Below are 20305 nucleotides of genomic sequence, written 5' to 3'. Positions count from 1 at the left end.
CATTCATTTAAGTGAGAGAAGAATTTGGCCCTAAGTTTTATGGCTGTACTACTGATAAACCACTGGTTGTCTCAATCTATTGCTATAGTCTAGACTTCAGTCTAGGAAAGGTGAATTAGGAAAGGTGAGCCATAGAGCTCTCCTGAGTTTTGGATGGTCTTACAAATCAGTCCTGTTCAGTCAATCCACATTTGTTAACATCAGAAAATATGATGGACTGGATTTAAATGAAACCATCAAGTTCTTAAACAGGATGGTTCCTTTTTAAGTTAAAAAAAAAGTTTAAACCACAGGATAAAATTTTGTGCCAATTATGCATAAACTTTTATACCACTAGAATAAAGGAAACCATAATTCTGTGAATTTATATTTGATTGAGATCATCTGTTTTCATTTATGAATAGAGAGAAAGAGAACAAGAGACTCTATAGTGGGGGACAGTGATATAATGCGGCTTCTAGGCACTTGCAGTGAAATGAACCATAACCCACACTTTCGTTCTTTGACAGGTTGAAAAGATTGAGAAAAGGCAAAAATACAAGATTGTCAGTCTTAGAAGTTACGGTAAATAGATGTTAAAATCAGCCTGAATGAAAGTACATATAACTTGTTCTGTAAAGAGGAGTTTCTGAGAGAGAAATCTTTCAAGAAAGCCTGTAGCTCAACACTGTTAAACTCTGTATTTTGCTCAATACTGTTAAACTCTGTATTTTAGGAGACTACTTGAATATGTAGTATACGCTGTACAGGATAGGTAAATACTCAGATAGGCCTATTAAGGACAGCCCTTCTATTTTCACAGCTTCATTATAATGAACTGATTATCAGTGTAGACTTGTGTCAGGGCTACACAAAAATATTGTTAAATTGTCATCACTTAGTCATGGGATTATTACAGGCATATGTAAGGCACTCTAGTCACTGTGGTGTCTGGGAGCATGTTATATAGATGTTACTTTAGATCAGGAGCAAGCAGCCTTTTCTCCAAAATAAGGTATATGTACTCTGTGAGCCTCCAAAGAAAGCAAACCGACTTCCTTGAAATGCACAGGTCTCAGGGAATACCAGTTTATAGACTGAATCACAGTATTAGTTAATACTTAGAGACAGTCTTGTTCAAATACTTTCAGGCCTAGTCATGAGGGGTTCTGAGCAATCTCAGTTTCCACTGACTTTCTGTGATATTTGAAGGCCCCTTCTGGAACTGGGCCCTTAACAGGTCTGTAGTGATTTCAGTCATGGTTAAGAATATCTACTGATTGATATGGTGTGCATATATGATATCTATCTATACTGTATAAAATATGGTGATGTTTTGAGTAGCTATACCATTTTTATTGCTACGAGTGAAGAATAACAATATTACTCATGGCTTTAGCCAAAAGAGCATGTTCTCAGAGAAGTGTTTAAACCCACGGGTAATATTTGACTGCTATTGCCCTTAAATTCAGTCAGTGGACCAAATCCTAAAATTTTTACTTTGTCTTTATTTACCTAAGCAAAACTCCCAAATGCATGTACAGTGTGTTTATTACTTACCTGGGTTGCCAGCCACTGATGTTATCCTCTTAGCTCGTTAGTAATTTTTGGTGCCCAGAATCACTTCCCTCAGGGCAGCTCCAGTTTACATACAGCTGACCTTGACCCTACAGGCTGTTGCAGCAGCAGCCCCCTTAGGGACACTCCAGCCATATCCTTTTCCCCCCAGCAAATCCCACTCCCTCCTCATGACGGGATGGCATGGATAGACGTGCAGGAGCCAGTGTGCTGGCCTTACACTGCCAGAGGATTCCTTTTCACGCAGGGAATCATCCACTTGCCACTCAAGCTGATTTTATTACCAAAGTGGCACAAAGCAGCCTTTAAAAGGTCAAAGATCTGACTCTGTATCTTACTGTCAGTCACTTTATTGAGCCATTAGGCAATAATTTCAACCTAAAGGGTCCTAGCTGTGCATATTCAAGTGTCATATATTACTGCATGTCTAACACCCAATTTGTATTTGCAAATACTGTACAGACTTTATGTGCATAAACTGTAGTTTCTTTGAAAATATGGCCCCGTGATTTGGTGTTTAGTCCACACATGCTGGAAAGAGGTTGATATGAACTTAAGGCCAATTAACCTGCCTGGAGGCGGGTTTGGCCTAATTAAAAATAAAGCCCAGCTGTGGGAGAGCAAGGATATTTTGCATTTAAAAACTGGGTGATCCCAGTCAGGAGGAGGAGACCCAGAGGAGAGGAGGTAGAGAGATCCCACTCTATGAGCAGCAGCCTGAAAGAAGGATGGGAAGAGCAGAGGTGAGCTGGGTGCTTGACTGGAGATAGGGGCTTTGAGGCGCTGTAGCTTGCCTGAAACCCTGAGTGAGGGGAGGAGTGTGCTGGTCTGTGGGACTGGTCCCCACAGAAGCCTGTGGTAAGAAAGGAGGACAGCCTAGAGCAGCAGAGGCATGCTATGAGGTGGCTGCCAGCTGAACCCAGTTAGGCTGGAAGTTTGTTTTATATACGTTTCTGTTGGATATAGGAAAAAGGACTTGGTGGCCCCAGAAGGGGTGGGATTCTGCAGAGTGGTCTGGCTGGAGGGCCAGGACACTCTTATGGATGGACTTGGCCAAAGAACAGTGGGGGAAACTGAGGCCATGTCTACACTACAAGCTGTGGTCGATGCAAGTTATGTAGGAGTAAAGCTGTTGCAGTTAGTCTGTTGTTCCTGTGTGTGCATATTTGACCACATGTGTTGGCACTGCATGTACACAACAGGATGCAAAGTGCAGTGTACCAGAGGTAGGTATCCCAGTGTGCCACTCCCCTCTGCCCAGCATAGTGCCTTTTGGGAAATTTTTGCAATGCACTGTGAGGCAGAAACAAGTCACTCAGACATGGCTAGAAGCAAGGGGTCAAGTGCCCATCATGCAACTTTCTCCATCCATAATGCTTTTTTTTAAATCCCACAAACCCACATGGCACTTTTTGCTGTTCTCCATCTCTAACAGAAGCATGAAGCCTGCAGGGCTCTTCAGTATTGTCTTGAATGTTGCAAACACAGGACAAATGATCTTCCAGTATTTGCAGAGCCTTAGGAAGAACCAGAACAATGGAAGACATGATGATTTATTTGATCCTGATATTGTGAAAACCAGTTCAAGATTGTTGGTTGAATTCTTGGAACAGCTGCAGATGACAAAGCACCGCTTCTGGGCCTGAAAAATGAGCATTGACTTATGGGATTGCATCGTAATGCAGGTTTGGGACGACAAACAGTAGCAGCAGAACTTTTGGATGCAAAAAGGCCGCATTCCTGGATCTGTATGCCAAGTTTTCCCCAGCCATCTGATGCAAGGGACACTGGAATAAGAGCTGCACTGACACTTGAGAAGCGAGTGGTGATCACACTCTGGAAATTTGCCATGCTGGTTTTCTACTGGTCAGTGTGAAATTATTTCAGAGTTGGAAAATCCACAGAAGGGGCTGTTTCCATGCAAATTTATAGGGCCATTAATTGTGTCCTGCTATGCAGAACGTTGACTCTCGGCAATGTGCGGAAAATAGTGGATGGATTTGCAGCAATGGGGTTCCCAAACTGCGGTGGGTGATAGACGACATACATATCCCTATTTTGACACCAACCCATCTTGTCACAAAGTACATCAACTGAAAAGGCTACTTTTCGATGGTTATGCAAGTGTTGGTGGATCACCAGGACGCTTCACCAGTATCAGTGCTGGCTAGTCAGGGAAGATGGATGACACCGACATATCCAAGATCACAGGATCTTTCAAAAAGCTGCAAGCAGGGACAATCTCTCCCAATTGGCAGATCACCATTGGTGAAGCTGAAAAGCCAGTAGTGATCCAGGGGGACCCAGCCTACCCCTTGCTCCCTTGTCTCATGAAGACATACACTGGTCTCCTTGACAACACCCAGGAAAGACTACTGCCTAAACAGGTGCTGAATGAGAGCTGGATGTGCTTTTGGTAGATTAAAGGGATGCTGGTGCTGTTTACTTTCAAGATTGAATCTCAGTGAGAAAAACATCCCAGTGGTTATAGTTCCCTATTGAGCCCTGCATAATATCTGTGACACAAAGGGGAGAAAGTTACCACTGGGGTGGAGGGCAGGAGTGGAGTAGCTGTCTTCTGAGTTTGAACAGTCAGGCACAAGGGCCATTAGAAGAGCTCTATGTGGATCTATATGGCTGAGGGAAGCCTTGAAAGAGCACTTTAATGGTTAGCCATGGTAATGTGGTATGGTGGACTGTGCTCTACTGAGCTCTGAAGTTTAGGGGTCTGTTGGAATTGAGTGGTGTTTGGTGTAGATTTATACTTATTACACAGTATTTTTCACTGAACCTATGAGTTCTGTGGTCCTGTACAGTTAAGGTAGTAGGCATTTTGAGTATCACTAAGCATTCTGAGGTATATGTTATGAAGTAATAAAGATGAATTTATTTCCAAAAAATAGAAATTTATTACATACCAAAAGCAATGCAAAAAGTGCAATTAAAAATACAAGACAAACTTCTAAAATAAACTAACAGAACAGAACTTTAAAATTAGAAAAGAAGAAAACATTCCTGTCAATTTCAGTCCATTTTGGCTATGCATACATCATCTGTGGCTCTTACAGCTCAGTGTAAGTGAAGCTGCAGTTGTCTTTACTGTCCTTACAGATGTGGAGTGGTAGGGATCGGGTTGCAGCCCATGATGTCACAGAATATTGCAGTGCGTAGAGAGTTGTTAAAAGGGAGTTCTCCATTGACTGCAAAGGGAGTGAGCCTATGACTGTTGGACCTGTAGGTCCACAAGAATCTGCAGTATTTGTGTTTGCTTCCTGAGAAGCCCTATTATGTCCAGGTGCAACTTGCTCTTTTTTTCTTGTTGGGACTCCTGGGCCTTTCCCCAGTCCACTCTCGCCTTTTCCAGGTGGTCTGCCATATTCACCCTCTGTTCATGGTCCAATGAAGCATGGGCTTGTAGGATCTTGCTGAACAAGTTGTCCCTAATCCACTTCTTTCTCATTTTCATCAGGGTCACACATTCTGTGGGTGTGGAGGGGGGGAAACTCGTCAAGGCCATAATGGCAGCATCTATAGATAAAACAGACAAATTTATCATTCTGTTTACAGTTAAAACGGAGAGCAAAAGAGAATTTTCCAAACCCCCTTCCCTTATTCCGATTAGGGTTTTAAATAAGACATGCTTATCGATGCTCCAGTTTTGAAGTCCACACCCCAGAGCAATGTAGTTAAGCCTTGTAGATGGCTCTAGGTTGATGGAAGAATTTTTCCGTCGATCTAGCTACCACCTCTCTGGGAGGTGGAGTACCTATACTGATGGGAGAATTCCTCCTGTCAGCATAGGCAGTGTCTACACTGAAGCACTACTGTGGCATAGCAGCAGCTGTGCCACTGTAGCATTTTAAGTGTAGACAAGTCCTGAGTACTATTTTCCACAGGTGGTGGTGATTTTAGCTGATATATCACTCCTGAGGGTCACAAATTCACACAGAGCACAGCTGCTGCTGATGTCCCAGAGCCACCTGGCCCACATGACACTAGCCTGTTCGCTGCAATTGTGCCTGACTGAGTGGAGTGGGAAGGTGTCCTACTGCAGAGAATGAAATAAAGCAGCCATCCCTAGAAACGTTTGGGAGACAACTGTGGAGTATCTCATAAAAGTTTCATTGCAATCTCTCAGGAGGATACAAGGGACATCTATGTACATAAACAAACTGTTCTCCATGTCTTCTACTCCCACCACTATAGGGTAATGAAAAGCGGATAACAACTGTACCTCTGTACTGGTATCCCTTCTCATCTGAGTAAAACAATGAAAAGTTATTATATCTGTCTTGCTAACTTGAGGCTAGGTTAGGCACTGTCTTTATATTTAAACATTGTAAGGAAAAATGTATGTACACACTTACCTTCAGTTTCTTTCCCTTCAGCGGGCTCATCCATGCTTGTCTGGTGGGACTGGCTAGACTGCAGCAGAGTCTGAAAAAGATTCTGGCTCTCGGCATAGCTGCCCCCTGCTGCATGTCCCACCCTGCCCAATGTTCATGACAGAGTTCTGTGTCTTTGGCTCCTAGGAGGTATCCACGGTATTCTCTGGGAGATCTATGGTTGCGCTCTGTCGTGATATGCCTACCACAGTTCCTTTGCTTTCATGCAGCGCTACTGCTCCCTGTTGTATTCCTGCATCCCCTGTGCAGTCTCTTCATAGATGTCCACATTCCTACAACTGGTCCATAAACTGTACCTCCACAGCCTCTTTTCCCCATTGGTCCAGGTGATCCAATACTTTTGATTTGCTCCAGACAGGAGCGTGTCTAGTGCATGGAACTGGCATGGTTAGTTGGCCAGTTGCACACAAGGGAGAGATGCTAGGTGCGCTCACCAACCTGAGAAATCGGGAAAAGGCAGCTAAAGGAGAGGAAAGAGGGTGGCTTCTATTTTCCATGATCCCTTCATAATTGGGACCATAGTGTCACTATCGGACATTGTGGGACAGCTTCTGGAAGATTGTTAGGGTTGACATAGGTCACAGAGTGTCTATACTCCATGCTGCATTGACTTCAGTAAGTTGATCCCCGTTCAGCGCTGTTCAGTGAGATGGTGTTACTGTGTCATTGCAATGGGGCACTTATGTTACAGATAAATTTGAGTGTAGATACATGCACAGATAGGTCAATGCAAGGCGACTTATGTCAATTTAGCTTTGTAGTGTAGACCAGGCCTGGGGTGAAAGTGCTGCAACGCCACATCTGTCTGGAGACACCAAGGAGTATGGAAAGAAAAAACAGGAGTACAGTGAATTGTTCTCTTAGGGGCTGATCCAACTCCCATTAAAACCAAAGGGCGCTTTCCCATTGACTTCTGTGGGAGTTGGGACTTACTGAGACTTTAATATAAGTGTAAATAAGAGAGTAGATAACCTTCTGTTTAATTCCAGAGGAAAACGTTTACAGTCTTCAAGCCTTAAAATCCAACCTTCCTATGGAGGCATTTCTCACTGTACAGAGGGTATTCCACTGAATTTCCATTTTAAACTATGCCAGCACAGAGTAGTTGTAGATAGTTTCTGCCCCCTGACCCCCCAGTATTATAGGGCACAGTTCAGCAAGGGACTTCAGCACATGCCTAAATTCAAGCATGATTGAAGTCTAAGGGACTAATCACAGGCTTTAAGTTAGGCATGTGCTTAAGTATAATCAGAACATTAATGATCTTAGTCTCTCAGTTTGTCATGAATGACAGTTAGTTAACTATCTTAGGGAGCTTTCCAAACCAGCTTAAAATGACATTAAAAATTTTAAATACTGCTAAATCAACAGCCAGTTATGTAAGTTTCTAAAAATGCTATCCATATAAAATCATTGTCTTAATTTAATTATAAGGGTGAAAGTGTTACCAGTATTTTTTTAAGTTATTACTGTGCCATCCTATTTCTGAATAATAGAAAAGTGTACATTTGCACATAATTGTGTATTTCTTTCAGTTTTATGTTGGAAAAAATTGGTAGCCCTTTAAAACAAACTATAACATTGGCAGTTAGTAGTGTCTCACCCATTGTCGGATTTTGTTCTGCTAATGGGTTTATCATCGTGATAATTGTTTGTTTTTGATGCAGTTCTTTTGGAATTTATATTTTTTTCTATTGTTTATTTAGGATAACAAATTCTGTGGCATTGAAGCTTTATATATCGAGTTGTGAGAAGTCAGTTGCTATAGTTTTGGTTATCTATCTCTTGTTTAAAATTCCGATCTTCTGATTCACTGTGCAGTTTTTTAATACAAGTGCTCAGCTCTTTCACAGAGTGAAATTACTGATTCATATCTTTATCAGTTTATCAAGGCCTATTTTAGTTACAGATGAGGTCTGAATATAGCATCAACCTGGTAGGATTATTATGCTAAAAAGTGAATGCTATGTTGCTCCATCCAACTAACTGAATAGCATAATAATTTTGCAACCTCCAGACAAACATGATATTATCCATACTATCAAGATCATAGATATCGCATATATTTTCCTTTGAGAGACAGGAAAGGACAGAACACTGTGTTCATGTAAGCAATTTGAATTCATATTCTGCTTAATCATTTTTTATAATTTACATTGACGTTTCAGGTCACTGTTAGTTTTCAAAGGAAAGGATTGTGCTTGAATGACTTATGTGTAATCTCACATGGGCTCCAGGAGCAGGTGTTTTTCAGCCTCTGTGGCTATGTCTATACTACCACTTATGTCGGTATAACTTATGTCGCTCAACCTGGTGTCAACCTCCCACCAAAATTGCTACCACTGCTCCTGGATTAATTAAGTTGATGGGAGAGCCCTCTCCCATCAGCTTAGAGTGGCTACATTAGAGAGCTTACCGTGGTTGCATCGGTGCACACGTAGCCATAGCCTGTATCATGTAGGGTTGGAAACAGAGGGAATAACCCTATTCACATCTAAGTTTGCTAATATTTATTTGAAAAGTGTGCTGTAAAGATTAGTAAACAAAACAACCTGGTGAACCTTGAGAGGCTCTAGATTTTGCACATTTCTTGAATTATTTTTGGAGGTTTGAAATATTCACAAAACTGGTCTGAGTCTTTTTCCTGTAATTTTTGTATATATTATTCCTCACAGGTGATTCAGTTTAAAAAAAAATGTTTTATAGTTGAAAGGCAGCCTTTGCTATCTATGTGTAAAAGAGGAACCCCCACAAGCCCTCCCCTAAAAGTGAGGAGAGTTCAACTGCATGGTATTCACGGTATGCCATGTGTATTTCAATTAGAATATTTCTTCCTTGCCATTTGTATTTGTTTTTCACTGGCTCTCTCTGCTCCATATTCCCTGTGTATAACGTTCATTCTTTTCTGAGCACAGGCAGAACCAATTATTCATATAATATGGCAGTTGGATAGACATCATATATCAAGATGTGGCAGGACAGATGGGTTGGTTGACTGGCTGGCTGACTTTCCTGAGGAGGCATTTCATTCCTCCACCAGACTATAGATAGGTCCAGCCAAACCCCAGATCTGCACACTCCTAAGATTTGGGGAAATGTGTATCTCAATTCAAATCTGAAACGTGCAGCTCTGGCCAATCACATATGTTCCATAGTGTGTGAGCAAAATGAGATCGGTGTTAATTCTTGAGATAGCTATGCTTTAGTATTCTCTGTTGTAATGAGGAAAAATTTCTAGTGAAACTTTTTTTTTACTCATTTGGAGGACCTGGGCTGCCATTGACTAGTCCTGCTAAACTCTACTGAGCATGTGGATTGGTTTGGAGCACTGTCAGTTATCCTTTCAAAAGCCAGCAGTGGGTGGTAGCAGCTTCATATTCTTCTTGTCTCCCAGACTCTCAATCTCAGTCTCTCTCTCCTCTTCTGCTCTCTTGTCCTTATCTTGTTAAGTTCCAATACTTTTTTCTCTATAACATCACCTAAATCTCCTCTTTTCTTCATGATCTACAGTGCTAAAATTAAAAGGAGTACTTGTGGCACCTTAGAGACTAACCAATTTATCTGAGCATAAGCTTTCGTGAGCTACAGCTCACTTTATCCACATTCTTATCTTATTAACTTGACTCTGATGACTGTCTCTGGCCTTCCTCTTATCACCTCTCCCCTCTTACAAACTGTTTCTGACACAATTTTCCTCTCCCATCACTCTGACAACATCATCCCATCCTACCTCCTTGAATCCCATTATTATGTTCCTGTCTGTTACCACAGTCAGTCTCTCTGTCCTCCACTTTTAAGTCTCAACATTATATTGCACCCATCTACATGACTGCTGTCACTTTCTACTTCACCCACCCTCACTCTTGAGGTTCTTCCTAATCATCTGACCTTACCCATCCCCTTGTCTCTCTTTTGCACTTATGCCCCAAATACCAGAAATATTCTGTTGCTGCTTGTCTGCCAATCACCTTCTTTCCTCCTTTAAATATCTCCTAAAACTTCTCCTCAATAATTCCCCACATCGTTCTTCTCCTTATCTATTGTTCCATGCCTTCTCTTACCTCTCTTAGATCATAAGCTCTTTGGGGCAGGGAACATGTCTGACTGTATCTAGTATATCATGTTGTATGCATAGGCCCAACTGTCTGTGTGGAGTTATATGGACTTTTTATTTGTATCTTCAGGATAAATGCTAATATTGTTTGTTATTAGGATTGCAATGTATGGCTTTAGCCATTGGACTTGGTTGTCTCAGTACCAGGGAATAGAGTCTGCACCTTCAAATGGAGCGGGTGTGTGCAGGGAATTAGTTAGAGGATTGTCATTTTTTCAGTCTTGGGTTGAGGGTATGCCATTCCTGTGGATTAAATATGAACACATCTTCTGGGCTGAGTGGAGTAAGTTTGTGGGAGCGTCCTATCTACTTGTGTCAGATATAATGATATCATAGCTCAGTATCCTGTGGCCATATTCAAGTGTAGGATATCTAGCCCATGTGCAGCCCAGGGGAAAAAAAATCCATATTCTTGTGTACTGCTACAGTATGTTAGTGCAGAAAGACTGGAGGTTCTCCTCTTTTATCAGTTGCCAGGATTTCCAGCCTGTAGGGCTAGCTATGTCATTTATTTCAGTCATGTGGCTGCTTTTTCAGATGTTTTATAAAACTCAAAATCCAGACTGGTCTCATTCACGTGAACGTTATTTATCTTATAAGGAAAGAAATGTCTTCACTGTAGTAAAGAATATAATGAGCATCTTTTTATTCATTCATTCATTCATTCAGTACCAATACCATTTGAGTGAATTTTTTTGGACAAGAAGCATAAAGAAATGCATGATAAAACCAGCTTATGCTACAGTAGGTTATGGTTTATTCAAAAAATATATTTTGTTTATGATGTTGTTTTGAGTATCCATACAGATCACCCTGTTGTAACCTCTAAATACAGTACAATTGTAACACAGAGCATGTCATTGAGGGCACAAGTAATCTAACAACAAAAATGCCTGTGTTACAAAGTTTGAGTTCAAAGGTTCAAGAGTGGAATTGGCTGTAATGGTATCTCTGTGGAAAAAAGTAAGCGTGTGGTGAAGTTGGAACCCCAGTGCCAAAGCACAACATATAATTGGGCCTAATTTTTTCCATATGTATCAACAAAAACAGCCCTTGCTTCCATGAGAGATGAAAGCTTCCCTTTTTGTCATATTTTTATTTTGTATATAATTCTAAACTCTTTGCAATTTGGTATTTCTAGGCTTTCTAGAAAAAGCATATCTGGATTTAGGGGGAGGTGAACTGTCACCTTGGAATCAAGTTTATATTTCGAACAGAACCCCCACTGTGTTTGCGGGGCTGGAGGACAACATACATATCTTTTTCTTCCTCACCACCAAAACAGGGGTTTTCTAATAGGGTATATATAGTCATTGTGAACTCTCCAAGTGGGAATGGAATAATCCTTTTGTGAATTAAATTAAATGCCTAATTGAAAATAAATAAACTAGTAGAATTTGTATCAAATTTTAACAGAATCAGCAGACTATTTAAATAGACTTGGTGGGGCAGGGGGAAGGCAGTGGTGGTCAATGGGCTTTAAGCCACCTTTCTGTTCCATGGACTCTGGGACTGCGTGGAAACTTGCCTGGCTGTTGTTGTGAGTTGTAGCAGCCTTAGGGGTGCTAGAATGTGTGGTTTGTTTCCTATAGCCTCCATCTGTCCTAGAAAATATTTGTAGTGTGGTGCACTCCAAACAGACTTCTTGAGCTGCTAGTTTTCTCTGTGTTATATGATAGCTGCTGTATCAGAAGTCATTCACAGAATAGGGAGGGGAATATACACTTTATCCCCCTCAAATCCAGCTAGAGGACACCAGGTCCTGGAAGCCTGTCCATATGTGCCACCACCACTGATCGCTAAAACACTGCTGTGGAAGGCTTGTAAAAGGCACTGGATCCTCAGTAAGATTCCAGAAGCCGCAGCAGGCTAGGGAGTAGTGAGGTGAGGAAAGCTCTTTTGCCTTCTTCCTGCTCCAGCCCAGCTAGGAAAGCATTCTGTGGACACAGAGGGCTGGTCTTCACTACATTGTTAGATTGACATTCCCTGCATTAGGCTGAATTTATAAAGTGCGTGTCTACACTACAGAACCCTTCCTGCCGACCTACAGGGCTTTTAAAATCAATGCCTGTACTCCACCTCAACGAGAGCAGTAGCACTAGATTCGACCTTCCTGGGTTGAATTAGGGATAGTGTAGACACAGCACAATGCATTTCGACTTGTTTGGCCTCTGGGAGGTGTCCCAGAGTGCTCCAATGTGTCCGTTCTGGATAGCACTTTCAGCTCCACTGCACTTCAGCCAGGTAAACAGGAAAAGCCCTGGGAACTTTTGAATTTCATTTCCTGTTTGACCAGCGTGGAGAGCTCACCACCACAGCTGACCATGGCTGCCCAGGTACGCAAATGCGCTCCAGGGTGAAGCATATAGGAGACACTGGATTTGACTGCTGTGTGGGGAGAAGAGTCTGTGCAGGCAGAGCTCTGAACCAGCAGAAGAAATGCTGACTCTGTGCCAAAATCACACAGGCCACAGGGGGAAAAAGGCTACACCAGGGACACACAGCAGTGCCATGTGAAAATAAAGGAGCTCAGGCAAGCCTACCAGAAGACAAGGGAGGTGAACAGTTGTTCTGGTGCTGAGCCACAGACATGCTGTTTCTATGAGCAGCTGCATGCAATTCTAGGCAGGGACCCCACCAGTACCCCAACACTCTCCCTGGGGGACCTGGGCGGCCACAGGAAACAACAGGGAGGGCATGGTTGATGATGCTGAGGAGGAGAATGCGCAGTAGGCAAGCAGAGGATCCATTCTCCCTGACAGCCAGGACCTTTTCCTAACTCTGGAGCCAATCCTTTCCCAGGACCCCCTGGTGTGGACTGTGATGGCGGGAAAGGCACTTCTGGTGAGTGCACGCTTGTAATAACACTACAGGGGTTAAATGCAATTGTGGTTCATGTTTAATTTGAGGTAAACAATTGGGATACAGTGGCGGCCAGTGCAGCCACACAAAGGGTGCTCCCCGGAAAAGCCTGTTCATTCGCCAAGGGTTGCCACACTAAAAAATGTCCCCGGGTGTGCCCTCACACTGCCTACCCTTTCATGTGTGCTTACCATGCCTGCCTGCAGACTGAAATCTGAGGCCTCGCGCTCTGCCATGTGTTGTACCTTACTGGCAGGCTCTTCTTATAAAACACAAAATTTGGCCGAGTACCTCAGGGAATGTATTTACTGCTGTGAATTGTTTAATTCATTGCAACAGTTAACCTTTTGTTTTCAACAATGTATGCTTTTCCTTGCAGCTGCAACATTTTCTCTGGGTGCTTTCTCCACTCCAGCACAAAGACTGTCCCAGATTAGAAGGCAAAAAAAGTGGACAAAGGAAGACATGTTCTGTGGTTTGATGCGTTCCTCTGAGGCTGACAGGGCCCAGCTGAATGCATGGAGGCTCACAGAGAGCATGCGCTCTTAAGAGGGCAGGAAAGCAAGCAGGGAACAAGAGCGTAACATGCAAGAGAAGATGTTGCGGCTTATGGGGGAGAAAACAGACATGTTGAGGCATCTGGTCGAAGTGCAGGAAAGGCAGCTAGACCTTAGAGTCCCTGTGCACCCTGTGATGAACCAGCTGCCCTCCTCACCAAGTTCCATATCCTCCTCTCCCAGACGTTCTAGAATGAGCCGGCGGGGGGTGGGGGCTCCGGTATCCCTTGAACTCAACTCCAGGGGATGGTTCATGGAGCAGAAAGCTCTTATTCCCCCAGCTTTGATTGCTAGACAGTGCAGTTGTAATAAGCTATGTGTCCTTGCCCTTCGCTCCCTGTGTTATCAGGCCCTCATCTGGTTATCATTGCTATTCATTGCTGTCTCTGTTCAGTGTTTGTTAGCATAATAAAAATGCATGCATTGAGTACAAGAGGCTCTTTATTCACTGTGCACACTGTGGTTGGTGGGGCTTTAGTTTACAGGGCAGTACATGCAAAAAAGGGGGCAGGTTAGTAAGGAACAACACACAGAACTGTCACATCAGTGTTGGATCATTCATGAAACTGATTTTCAAAGCCTCTCAGAGACGTAATGCGCCTCGATGTGCTCTTCTTATTGCCTTGGTGTCTGGCTGCTCATAATTGGCAGCCAGGCAATCTGCTTCAGCCCCCCCACCCCACGAGAAACTTTTTCCCCTTACTTTCACAGATATTATGTAGAACACAGCAAGCAGCAACAACAATAGGAATATTGCTTTCGCTGAGGTCTAACCTAGTGAGTAAACTGTGCCAGCACCCCTTTAGACATCCAAAGGCACATTCTACCACCATTCTGCACTTGCTCAGCCTATGGTTGAACTGCTCCTTACTGCTGTCCAGGATGCTGGTGTACAGCTTTATGAGCCCGGGAGCAAGGGGTAGGCTGGGTCCCCAAGGATAACTATTGGCATTTCAATATCACTAACAGTAATTTTCTGGTTGGGAAGAAAGTTCCTTCTTGCAGCTTTCTGAAGAGACCAGAGTTCCTAAAGATGCAAGCATCATGTACCTTTTCTGACCATCCAATGTTGATGTTGGTGGAACGGCCCCTGTTATCCACTAGCGCCTGCAACACCATTGAGAAGTAGCCCTTCTGGTTTTATGTACTCTTTGGCAAGGTGGTCTGGTGCCAAGATAGGGATGTGCATTCTGTCTATCGCCCCTCCACAGTTAGAGAACCGCATCATGGCAAAGCCATCCAGTATGTCCTGCACATTTCCCAGAGTCACTACCCTTCTCAGCAAAAGTGAATTGATTGCCCTGGCTACTTGGATCACAGCAGCTCTCACGGTAGATTTACCCACTCCAAACTGATTCCGACTGACCAGTAGCAATCTGGTGTTGCAAGCTTCCACAGGGCTATCGCCACTCACTTCTCAACTGTCAGAGAAGGTCTCATTTTGGTATTTCTGTGCTTCGGGGCTAGGGAAAGCAATTCTCAAAGTTCCATGAAAGTGGCCTTATGCATTCAAAAGTTATGCAGCCACTGCTCCTCATCCCATATCTGCATCATGGTGTGGTCCCACCAGTCTGTGCTTGTTTCCCTGACCCAGAAGCAGCATTCCACAGTGTCAACAAGCCCAGCTGCCACTGCCAGTATGTGCAAATTGCTCTGTTCCATTGCTTCCAGTACAGCTATTTGCGTGGCATCACATTCTTCCGCGCAGCTGCTCCTGGGTAGGCTCTGCAAATTCTGCAGGATGATGCGCGAGGTGTTTGTCACGCTCACAACAACAGGGTACAGCTGAGCGGGATCCATGCTTGCTGTGCTGTGGTGTCTGCATGAGTAACCCAGGCTTAGGCACAGAAATGATTGTTTGCTGTTGCTTTCAGGAAGGGAGGGAGGGAGGGAGGAGCCAAGTGCATCATGAGAGGCTGAATATGAATCCAAAACACCTCACGAAAATGTTTTTGTCCCATCAGGCATTGGGAGCCTAACCCAGAATTCCAATTGGCAGCAGGAACGATGGGATAGCTGCCCACAATGCATCACTCCGTGAGTCGATGCTATCCATGGTAGTGGGGATGCCCTCCACCAACGGAATGTGCATAGTAGGGACATATACCATCAATTTTGTAAAATCGGAGGCTACAGGTTGACTTTAAGAAATTCGACCTAATTTCGTAGTGTAGACAAATCCTGAGTGACCCCAGCTGCCAACTCGCACCAGTGGTGGCAGCTCGTTTCCAGGGACATATTTGAAATGGGTCAGCTACCCCAGAAGCAGGAGGCACTATCCAAGGAGCAGGGAGGTGAGTGTTCACAGCCTCCAGTAGTATTCTTTTCATCTTGTTCACTGTTCCTCTGATATCACATGCTCCCAGGGGAGAGCTGAGAGTATTGCCTCATCTTTACTGGATCCAGTCCAAATGTACTGCACAGAGGGCTAAAAATCCCCATTCCACCACCTCAGCCACACAGGACCAGGACCCTAGGGGTGAAGAAGCGGACCTGCCTCCCACTTCGGATCAGAGATGCTATTTGAACTGCTGTGCTAGCCACAAAGTCCCTTGTGCCAGCTCAGTACTAGTTCACACCACCAGGCAACTCATCACCCCAGAACTACCTCCCACACCCTCATAGAATCATAGAAATGTAGGACTGGAAGGGACCTCAGTAGGTCATCTAGTCCAGTCCCAGGCACTGAAGGCAGGATTAGGTAATAACTAGTCCATCCCTGACAGGTGTTTGTGTAACCTGTTATTAGAAACCTCCAGTAACCATATCTGATTAAATTCACCCGCATACCCTGCATTTCACCAGCTGATTAACTCTCTGCTATCACTTGTTTAATTGCCACCCATTGATTTTACATGCTCACATTGCCCCACCATGCCACCTGAATTTGTCCTTCAGTTCCTTGCCTCCACCCTTTACTCTCTTTCTCTCCCTTTCACTTATACTGCCATCACTTTTCCCTATTTCTTCTACTTTCCTTTATATGATCCCCTTCCACTATCTCTAGCTCCACTGTTTGGGTGTCTCACGCATTGAACCTTGTCTAAGATTATATTGTAAGATCTTTGACACAAAGTTACTGGGTGAAATCCTGGGCCCCATTTAAGTCAATGGGAGTTTTGCAATTGACTTCACTAAGGCCAAGATTTTACCCCCATCTCTTCTTTGTCTTTAAAGCCCCTTACATGCTTTTGGGTGCTATCTAAATACAATTTTAGTTATTGTATACTGATCTTGTACTACACTGGTCGACTGCTTAAGAAAGAATAATCTACATCTAGTTCACGTTAGCATCACCGTATAGTCTGATGATGGCCACTGTAGACTTAAAAGAACATTCACAAATGTACATATTGCTTTGATTACCAAGATTTTAGAATGTCCAAAATGCAGTACAAGATGAATAACAAACATCAGATGTTTGCACAGCTAACTCGATAGAAGTCAAGGAAATAATGTTTAGTAGCAACTTGTTACAAAGAGTTCATATTTTTATAATGATGGAAAATGGCACAAAGATGCCCTTAAACCAGCTCAATATTTGTATTAGTAAATAACCAAAACTGTGTGTCAAAGTACTCACACACATACTAATCACTTGCATTTGTAACTGCTTCCTCTGTCTTCCTGGCAAAATATCAGCATTAGGAAATTGTGACTAATGGTAAGACAAAAGAACACTGGAACACTTATCTTAACAGGCACTGTATCAATAAGATCTTTAGAGGTGCCAAATTAAAAATTAAATATGGTTTGATTACCCCAAACAAGATAGGGTATGAATGAAGCAGGTGAGTTCTGTGAAATGAAGTGAAAGTGACAAAAAGGCTCCAACAGAGTTTGGTTTTATTACTTATTATTTTTATTGCATTTGTTAGGAACATGCATAGCTAATTTCTTAGGGACAGAATCAATCGAGTGCATGTGCAATGCATAAGGGGAGGGGGGCAGGAAGTCTTTACAATGTTGATCTGTTTTGATTTTTGGATATTTTTACTCTTTTTAAAATCTAATGTTCCTGGATAAAATTTTCATCTCTTTGTTTCCTTGTTTAAAAATAATGGGCTTTTTGTGTTTGTTTAATAATTAGTTATGGCGTCGGATTGTATGAGAATTACTCTGTTGTTTGGGCAGCATGACAGTCTGTTGTGTCCGGAGGATTTTTTTTTCCATGCAAATGGCTTTTGAGAATGGCAGCATTTCAGGATTGTGAAACTGCGGCTGATGGTAATGGTACTGTGATAATTAAACTGTCCGCAGTCCGCCTTTTTCTGAAACTGAGACAAGGTAGTTGTGATTTCATCAAAGGCTTTGGATGAGCTCTGTCAGCAGGGAAGGCAGAAAACTCCCCATCCTGAAGAGTCTCCATTATACCTTTCCTTTGTCGGCTGAATGTTCTGTACGTTTCATCTTTGCCCATCTAATAACAAGACTAGTCATCTTCTTGGTATTCTTTGTTGACAGAATTGCCAATTTGTCCTTCTAGTGGTACAATATTGAAATTGGCTCTTGGAGGCATCTTAACCAGCTGTTAACAGGTATAAAAGTCCCAAAGGCAGGAACCACATTCTCCTCGATAGTTGCTTTCTTTGCATAAACTTTTGTCCAAGGAAGCACAATAAACCAAAAGGTGCACTAATATTCAGCACAGGCTAGCAACCAGCATACATACCCCTGGTCCCTGGGGGTTATGTCTACACTGCAGCTATGAGGTGTGATTCCCAGCGTGGATAGACAGACTTGTGCTCGTACAACTTGAGCTAGCATGTTAAATACAGCAGTGTGGATGTTAACTTAAGCTAGCCACCCAAGTTCAGCCCCAACAGGTCAGGCAGGCTTGGACTCACGAGGCTAGCCTGAGCCACCACCTGTGCTATTTTTAGTGCACTAAGTCAAGCTGAGCTAGCGCGAGTCTGTCTAACCGTGCAGGGAATCACGTCTTATGTTCTCCCAGCTGCAGTGTAGATACTTGCACTGCTAGCCTGTGCTGAAGCCTGCACCTCCACCGCTACATTGCTACTGTTACCTGTGCTAGTTAGATTAAAGCTAGTATGTGCATGCCTACTTGTGCTACAATCACACCTTCACTTGCAGTACAGAGCTACAAAAGACTCTTTTATTGCAGCTGTTGCTTAGCTGCTGTTCTCTCCCTTCCCACCAACTTTTTCCTTTTCTTTCAAGTTTGTCTGCTAAAACAGAGTAGCTGGCTCACGAGATAAGGTCAGGAGGGCCAATAAATCGAGGCTGATGTAATCATCTTTAAAAGTCACCTTTGCTGCCATGCCTACAAAATACTTGACAAGAGAATTAGTGAACCACAACGCTGCTTATTACACTAATTTTTTGATTTCCGTGATTCTGCAGTCACCTAGTTGTGCAACCATAGATAAGTCACTTAACTTTCTATCAGTGCATCAGATTAGCTGTCTGTAAAATGGATATATCTTACTTGCCTTGAAAGAGGGGTATTGTAAATGGTTACTTAGTTCATGGGGTGGAGTGACATTTAATTGGTGTGTATTATGTTCTTTGAGTTCTTTGGGTGAAAGGCATTCTATAAATCCTGTTTGTATTAAAGTTGAAAAACCTTTGGCACGCTGATTACAATGTACAAATTCAGGTATCAAGAATAAACTGGGGGAAATAACTGTGGCTCTGTGTAGGCACATGTTGTTTTAAAAGAGGAAAAATACAGAAAGAGAGGTTACAGCAGAGCAAAAGGACAACCAGAATAATGCAGTGATTCAGGGGTCTGTTACTCAAAATATGCTAGAGGCACTAAGTATGTGTTCTTTGGGAAAGAAGGGGATCTCACTGAGGTAAGAGGGGATCCCACTGAGGTTGACATAGTTCTTAAGGGAACTGAAATAATGGATCATCTAAGACTATTCTGAGCTAGAGTCAAGAACAAAAATAAGGGGTTACAAACAAGCTTCAGGAAAGGCAGGGTAGCAAAGGCATTCAGGCAGACTTGCTCTTTGGCACAGATGGTTATTAATACTGTGCAGCCTCCAGAATGAAAGTAACAGAGAAGCAACTGATATAAATAGTTCTTGAAAATGCGATGGATGGGTATTTGAAAGAAAATATGTGGCAGACATGTGCTGACTTAAAGGAGGGGACTGTCCTAGATAGGTCTCCTGGCTTCCTTCCCTACATCCTGCCTTTCTGTGAACAGAGTTGTCTAGACAGATGTTTTGCAGCCCACAGTGGGAAACAGCGAAAGATGTGCCAGATTGTGGTAGAGGCACCGTTTGTTTCGGGGCATACACACCAAAGCAGTATATTCTACAACCACTATGGCAATCACACCCATCTTCCACCCTTAAAGTTGCATCTATATAGAACATGCTGTGTCTTGTTCAGCAATGCAGTTTACTAAATGTCATTTTGGTTTAGTGTTTAGGTGGTAATTGATACTTGAAAATTTTTCACTTCATGCACAGCATGATACTATGTGATTGTCCTCTGTTCTTCAAAACAGGAGGCATAAATATCTTCAGTCTATAGTCAATCAAACTAAACATCAATTTGTATATGCAGTTACGCTATGTGTATATATAGAGAACAAAGACTGGGATTTCCTTCCTTTTGATCAAGCCCTCTCCATCCTCTATAATTACGACACAACATATAGGCACCCAAGCATTACTAGGATTAAAAATGGTTCCCCACATCAGTGCTATGCTACCATAATTATTTTTAAGTTGATGTCATACCCTAAAATGCATTGAAGGAATTTAAACACTCTTGATCTGCACTAAATAGAGTGATGCTGGAATGGAGAAGCCACATGGTCAGTCAGGCAC

General features: G+C 42.9%; 1 protein-coding gene across 1 annotated transcript in view; it reads left to right on the top strand.

The window, feature by feature from the left end:
- Positions 1 to 20305, top strand: part of BBS9 (Bardet-Biedl syndrome 9) — a 434982-nt gene that overhangs the window by 383815 nt on the left and 30862 nt on the right. The window lies entirely within an intron of this gene.

This window comes from Lepidochelys olivacea, assembly GCF_965140295.1.
Source record: "Lepidochelys olivacea isolate rLepOli2 genome assembly, chromosome: 2".
Lineage (NCBI taxonomy): Eukaryota > Metazoa > Chordata > Testudines > Cheloniidae > Lepidochelys > Lepidochelys olivacea.
The sequence above is the reverse complement of the archived record's forward strand: the minus strand, read 5'-3'. Positions and strand labels throughout refer to the sequence as shown.